Source organism: Sceloporus undulatus, chromosome 1 (genome assembly GCF_019175285.1).
Source record: "Sceloporus undulatus isolate JIND9_A2432 ecotype Alabama chromosome 1, SceUnd_v1.1, whole genome shotgun sequence".
Lineage (NCBI taxonomy): Eukaryota > Metazoa > Chordata > Lepidosauria > Squamata > Phrynosomatidae > Sceloporus > Sceloporus undulatus.
In genome coordinates, this window is record NC_056522.1 from 23,756,726 (window position 1) to 23,764,475 (window position 7,750).

The window sequence follows — 7,750 nt, forward strand, 5'->3', positions numbered from 1 at the left end:
TAGAGAATTCTGGGAATAATTATTGTGCACCTTCAAGTAAGTTCCAATTTATGGTGATTCTATTATGTACTTTTCTTGGCAACATTAGTTCAGAGGGTGTTTCCACTGCCTTCATCTGAGATTGCGTGAATGTGACTTGCCCAAGATCTCCCAGTGGGTTTCTGTGGCTGAGTAAGATTTGAACTCTGTTCTTCCAGAATCCTAAGCCCAATGTTCAAACCACTACATTATGCTGGTGATTCTACCCTAGGGTTTTCTTGGCAATATTTGCTCTGAAGTGGTTGGTTGTTGCTTTCCACTGAGGCTGAAGGAGTGTGGCTTGCCCAAAGCCTTCCACTGGGTTTCCATGCCTGAGCAGGAATTCAAACCCTGGTCTCCCAGTGTCCTAGTCCAATCCTCACATCACTACACTACGCTGGGAGTTATGTCTATGTGTCTTCAAATCAACTGTCAACTTGTGGCAGCCCCATGAATTTCACTGCATTTTCTTAGATAAGGAATACTCAGAAGTGATTTTGCCAATTCCTTCTTCTGAAAAATATAGTGTACTATAGTCCTCCCAAAATATATTTTCCAAGCTCTGTACTGGTCTGAGGAGGCAACTCCCAGGAATCCTCTGAAAATATCTGAACAAAGAACATGGCGGGCAGCTGGAGAACCCAATTAACACTTCTATACATGTTCCAAGCTCAGATCTACCCAGAAATCACTCTCCCAGAAATCACCTGGGAAGATGCAGTTTCAACTCTTCCAAGACTACTGACAGGCCAGTTTGATTTTCTCTTTGTAGGAACTACATTCCCTAAAGGCACCAGATCTTAGAATCTACACAGGGTCAGCTCTGGTTAATACTTGGATGGGAGAGCATCAATGAATACCAGATGATGTAGGCAATGTTTCAAAGGAAGAAACTGGCAAAACCACCACTGAGTATTCCTAGCCTGTATGAAATTTATACAGAGAGAGAGAGAGAGAGAGAGAGAGAAAGAGACTGTAGTTTAGTGCTATGTGTACATACCTATTAACCACAGTTAAGAAACCTTCTTCAAACCCTAGTTAAAAATAGAAACCCAAACTGTCATCGTGCCATCAGTGTCAGTGCAATTTTACTCTGAAAGCCAGTAAGATTAAGTAGGACAGAGAAACTGCTGCAGAAAGGAGAGCAAAGACCAAGCCTCTTCCCCATTTGTTACAAGGTCTGCAGTATGCAAAGGGATCTTGTAGCATCTTTGAGAATAAGTATGCGAAAGTAGTTGTAGCATAAGATTTCATAGATCTGGTCTACTTCCTCAGATGTATGGATCTGGATGCTTGGATCAGATTCATGAATCTGAGGAATTATTAGACCAACAATGTGTACACATCAGCATATTTGACCAGCCTGGGGGTGGAGTTAGGGGGTGGTGTCTGACTCTGCTGCCAGGCTGGCGTGACGCCGCACACCGTACCACAGGGTGGGGTGTCATGGTTCTCCTCTAGTGCTGTGTCTACATGACACAGCACCAAAGGAGCGCCGAAAAGCCACAGCGCCGGCAGCTATGGCACCCTTTCTGCAGTGCTGCTGAAAGGTGAGATCAGGGGTGCACCGTGCGGTTGCCGCAACACCAATGTGGTGCTAAAAGGGGCAATCTGTACAGCCCCTAAATCTACGAAAGCTTATGCTTTTGCACAGTTAGGCAGCATCCACATTGCAGAAATAATCCAGTTTGACACCACTTTAACTGCCATGGCTTAGTTCTATAGAATTCTGGGAATAGTAGTTTTGTGAGACATTTAACTTTGTCAGAGAGCTCTTGTGCTGCAACAAACTACATGATGAGCCATGGCAGTTGAAGTGCTGTCAAACTGGATTATTTCTGCAGTAGGGATGCAGTCTTAGTCTTAAAGGTGCTACAAAATCCTTTTACATACTAATATTCCAGATTGGCTATGTCTCCGAAGGTCTGCAGTGTTACCAAGTAAGTATCAGAACAGAAAGAACAAAAGTTCATCATTAGCATTGTTGCTGTAAAGGGGAGCAAAGAAAAAAATGTTCTTTTCTTAACAGATCAAAATGCTTAATCCTAACATAATCCACCATGTTGAAATCATTTTACAGGCAGCCTTGATGATTTTTATTTTCTTTGGTATAAAACAAAAAGCATGCTTTCCTGCAACAAACACAAATACACACTTTTTTCTTTGATGAGATGCATTAATAAAGGAACATGTTTCATGTGCCAATATTACTGATTATGCAGGATCATGTTCAGCAAAAGATTATGTTGGAAAAATAGCCAAATTCTGACACACATACAATAAAAATAAATATACATGCCTCTGGTTTATTTTTATTTTTAAAGCTGCTCTGTTTTAAAACACTTTGCTCAGATAGTGACTTTGGAATCCCAAGTGTTAAGTTCATTTCAGCTGATCATGGCATTACTGGCAGGACAAGTTAAACAAGTGTTGACAAAGTTCAAGAAAAGGACAGAGCCCTTGCGCCTACACCACAACAAGTACCATCCACTCATGCTGTTATAAATATTTGACTCACATGGCTTTGGCATCATATTTGCTCAGTTCATATCTTGACTCTTTAAAAGCTATTATCGTGTGTTCTCATTTATTACCATCTGTCACTCTATGTAAAGTAATCTTGTTAGCCATGTTGATTTAATATACTTCTTATCTGCTTTGCCAATTTTGAATTGGCAAATGTTATTTCCAGTCAATCCAAAATCTAGATTCTTAAAGAACAGTTCTTCTGGTATTACTAATAGCATATGATCATGATCACAACATATGATCAAAACAAATGATTTACCATACTTGTTATTTGTGAAAATGACAATAAGAGAAACTGGACTTTCCAGTCTACCCCATGCGTTTGAGGAATTAGGCAGCCTCTATGAAAGCTCATGCTTTTCTCTTTCAGTTAGTGTCAAAGGTGCCACAAGATCGTGTTGCATACTGATTTTCCAGAGTAACACAACTCTGTCTTTGAATAGTGTTGCTGAGTGCCTTCAAGTTGTTTCTGACTTGTGGTGACCCTAAGGCAAACTTATGACAGGGTTTTCTAGGGCTAAGAATGTATGACATGCCCAAGATCACCCAGTGAGATTTCATGGACAAACAGGGAACTGAACCCTGATCTCCAGAGCCATAGTCCAATGCTCAAACCACTACCTCACGCTGGCTCTCAAGAAACAATTTATCAAGGTGATATGCATTTTAAAAACATATTTAAGTACATTTCCTCAATCAAATTCAGTCAGGTGTTACATTACTGGCAGAATACCTTTTGTAAAATTGCCAAAGTTCAACAGAAGGACAAAAATCTCAGACTACTGCCAAGACAGGTATCACCCCATCAGTATTGCTCAACAGACCAGCCCATATAATGGCAAGAGAAAGGGAGTCTTCTGGTGCCAGTGATAAATTCTTGCGCAAACCATAGTCATTATTTTTAAATACAGTTAAGACGTCACAAGAAAAGAGTGTGGCTTCAACACTCAGCAAAACAGAAAATATAAAAGCCTTTTGTTTACCTCTGGATGATCTTCCTCCAGTGTAGAGCTAATGTGGTTATGTAGAAGATATACACGTCAACCTTAACAAATCTTTTTCAATATAAGCAGGTAAATGCAAACCTGAAAAGAAAGAGATGGAAGAAATAAAAAGGTTGCAGTTTGTCTATTGTGTTAAAATGATTGTACCATATGAGAGCAGTCAGCTAAAATTCAAAAGACTTATCCCACTGAACTATATCAGCATTGATTGCAGGAAGGGGCGCTTATCAGTAAATGTTCCTGCATGTAGAAAACTAGCACATGTGGAAGAAGAGTAAGCTTGTTTTCCCTTCTCTCTAATTTCTACTTCTCTATGGAGTTTATCCCACTGGGGCTAATTTTGGCATTAAAGAGAGATTAAAGAGCATTTAAAGCATCCTGCAAATAAAGTGAAAATGACAAGTAATTGCGTGAATGATTATCACACACAATTGCACAAAGAAAGTGATATCAGAAATGCATTGTTGCTGAAATCCTAAAAGTAAAAAAGATGTGGGTTAATGCTTCTTTGTGACCACTTTAATGGCGGGTCTTGTGTGAGGTCATGTGAAATCATTTTGTGTTTTTTCCAGGATATTCACAGGATAAACGCCCAATCTCCTTTGTGTGATAAACTCCCCTGTTATGATGGCTGGCTTAATCTGGGAGTTTCGGTCCTGCTGTCGTAAACAAAACCAAAAAAGTTACTAGTTCTAATTTACTAGCCTTTTGAAAGAGGCTAGCAGTCTGTACTCTCTCATACTGGCTTTGACCCCAAAGAACCTCTTATACACCTAGCATCGAAAATCAGGTTTTTAGCAGTTTACTAGGCTCTTGGAAAGCTAACTGAAAAAGAGAGGACAGACACATCCCCCCAATCCCAATACTGGTTCTCTGTGTACCAATACTGAATGCTAACTGTGGTTTGCTTTTCCTTACAGGTAAGTGGTAAGTCAGAGCAATGATGGAGCAATCTGTCTTTACTCTGACTGGTTTGTTTGATGGCATGGGATACCTCATTGCCAACATCTACCTGGAGAACTGTTATATTTAAAACTGATGAAGAGGGATGTCAATAGGGGGTGCAGGGAGTGTGGTCTGTACTATGTAACACCTTGGGAGGGTATTAACTGGTGCGCTGGTGGGAAAGGGTATCTCCTGGGTCTACTGGTTCTGCTGGCCAGGCAAAAAAGCTAATCTCCTCCCTTTCCCACCAGGCCACCAGCTCTGCCAGATCTGGAAAGGCTGTAGGAGAGCAGCAGCAGCAGCCTACTCCAAATAGTGGCTGAAAGAAGACAAAAATAATGGCCAGCGATGAAGTATATAACTTTAAAGTGGGTAGTGAAGACATTAAAATAGCTAAAGATTTTCTATACTTTGGCTTAACCAATATGGAGGATGTGGTCAATACACCAGGAGAAGACTAATACTTGGAAGGCCACTAGATAAGATCCTCAAGTGTAAAGGTATCATTAATTACCAAAGTCAGTATTTCTGATTTCTATTTTATTTATTTGTTTATTTTACTCCACTTCTATGCTGCCTTTTTCCCAAAAAGGGACCCAAGGCAGCTCACAAGATAAAACATTAATAAAACATCACAATAATTAATAAAACAATTAAAATTATCTAGTTCAAATAATATAAAATTAATAAAAAAACATACAGAGTTAACAGCATCACTAAAACGCACACCCCATATAAAACCACCCTGTCCGGATTATATGTTTAAAAGCCTGCTTAAATAAAAATGTTTTTGCTTGCCGGCAAAATGCAAGGAGGAAGAGGGCCAGCCTAGCTTCCCACAGAAGGAAGTTCCAGAAAGTGGGAGCAGCCACCGAGAAGGCTCTCTCTCTGCCAAGGTCGTCTATATATAGGTGTGAAAGCTGGTCTATGTATGGTTGTGAAAGCTGCTGTAATGAAAGTTGGCAGGAAGAGAATCACCTCATATGGTGCTGAAGCAGAGTTGTATAGCTACCATGGACTATAAGAAGCCAAATTAATGGGTCCTAGAACAAATAATGGCTGCTTTCCCATTAAAAGGAAAAGAGGAATACTGTACTACAGGTGCATTTCATTCAAGGATGCCATAGCCGTTGAGTCTGCAAGATCTGAGCAGTAAAGTTGATGACTGGAGATCTTGGAGGTCTCTCTAAGCTGAAGTCAACATGATGATAAATAAATCATGTTGAAGTCAATATGATGATAAATAACAAGAACAGGAAACACTATAATTCTATAGTGTGAATGGGCCTCTGATCTAGGTGCAGACATAGGTGTTTAAAACATAGGGGAAATCCCATGCAAAAACAGGATTTAAAAGGTAGGAAAAAAACATAAAAGCGAGTTGATTTTCACACATGTTGTTGTTAAATTTGTGTTAACCTGAACAGAAAGTAAACAAAAGCTGCTCCTTTTTACTTACGAGATTTTCCTAAAGTTAAAAGGAGAGGCTTTTTTCTACTTTCCCTCCACCTTCCGTTTGGATTAACATTAGTTTAATAACGACATTGTGTGAAAATCAACCCGCTTTTGTGGGTTTTTTTCAAATTTAAACCCTTGTTTTTGCACAGAATTTCCCCCATGTGATAAACTCCATACTAACATGGAGATCTAGGTGGATGGTTGCCAATTTAAGTACTATGTAATGCTTCTTTCAGGCAGGATGACTGTCTCAGATATTACTTCCTTTGGCTAAGTATCCGGAAATCTCATGAAACCCTGGAAAACAACAACAACTACTACTACTACTACTTTTTTAGAGGACTGGCTTGAAAGAGGAAGTGTTTTCTATCCCCAAATCCTTAGACAGCCAGTTGAGGGATGGGGTGGGAGTGCTTCTTCCAGTTTCCATCTGTGACAAAGAGTTTTAATAACTGGGAATAAACTTCCTCTCTCCTGTTGTTGGGAGCTTCTTGCTAGAATAGTTTATTAGGCTTTGCCTTGCTCCCAGTAAGATGACTTCATTAAGTCTGAAAGTCCAATGTTTATGTAAAATCACTTTTCTATAACCCAACCTCTTCTAATACTTAGAACTAGGATTTAGACTGAGATTTAGTCTCATTAGATTATTTTCTTTCTTATAATTCTGTTTCTGTCCTAGAGGACCTTGGCTAGTTTATCCTTCCATGAAATCTCTTGCCAAGATCTTCCCATCTTTGCTCTACCACCACCAGAATTACAGTGCTCCTCTGGACCTCTTCAGGAAACTATTAAGACTAAGAACAGATAATCTGTTCTGTCACTTCTAAACCTATTTTGCAGGGATGACATTCTCTGTGCAACAGTGACTCTAGAGTCATCAGACTGAAAACTGGAGATGGCTCCTACACCTGTAATGTTTGTGTATAAGAAGAAATTTCAGCAGTAACAAGCAACACTGAAACGCCATATTGTACAACCATTAAAAGTACAGCAGGCATCTCTGGCAACCCTAGGTGACTGTCACTTAGTCCCTCTCTAGTGTGTAGGGTTTGGGGAAAGAGCTTTATGTCCTGGCCTCTTTATCAACCACTGAACTCTTTCCTTGTTGCCTCTCTTTTCCTTTCAGCAATCTCTATACTCCAGATTGCTTTGCTCTAATCCTTGTCACCTCTTGCAATCCTAATCTAGTCTTCTATAGCAACACCAGGTTTTATAGTAACAGCCTAGATTTTAGAAGCTTCTCAACCACATGTTTACTTCTTCTGAGTTAATATTTCTCCATTCTGAGTCAACTGTATTGTACTGTCAGCTACTTATCACTGTTGCTGAATGCCATTTATGAAGCTCTACCGGAATATTTCCTGTTTCCCAATGCAATCATTGTGTACGCTTTGATTCTTGTGTGCTTGGTAAAGTGACCCTTTGGAGAACAGGATGTTGGTTATTGGGTCCAATCTGCCTTAAGACTTGCAAGGTCCAAAGATCTCTTAAAGGAGAATATAATTAGAAAATATATTAGCTCACATGTATGAGGTCATATGCTCCGAGTTCATACCTGGTAGCACTTGTACAGTTGTACATAACAGACTCAGGCTTATCATCTAAGTGGGAACTTGATTTTATAGTTCCACAGTATAGTCCTATAAAGCCTTTTACACAATTGTATGTTTTAAGGATTATAACCCTGTCCCTGATAAGAGGGCAATAGTTCAATAAGCACAGGTGCATAGAGAAGAAAATAATAATAATAATAATAATAATAATAATAATAATATGATTTATTTGTATACCGCTTT

At 39.5% G+C, this 7,750-nt stretch overlaps 1 long non-coding RNA gene across 1 annotated transcript in view; it reads right to left on the reverse strand.

The window, feature by feature from the left end:
- LOC121922341 overlaps positions 1 to 7,750 on the reverse strand; it is a 123,287-nt gene that overhangs the window by 2,711 nt on the left and 112,826 nt on the right. The window contains exons 3-4 of the long non-coding RNA XR_006102138.1: positions 3,531 to 3,632; positions 1,019 to 1,052 (exon numbers count right to left, since the gene is read on the reverse strand). This is a non-coding gene — a long non-coding RNA (uncharacterized LOC121922341). The remainder of the gene's footprint in view (positions 1 to 1,018; positions 1,053 to 3,530; positions 3,633 to 7,750) is intronic.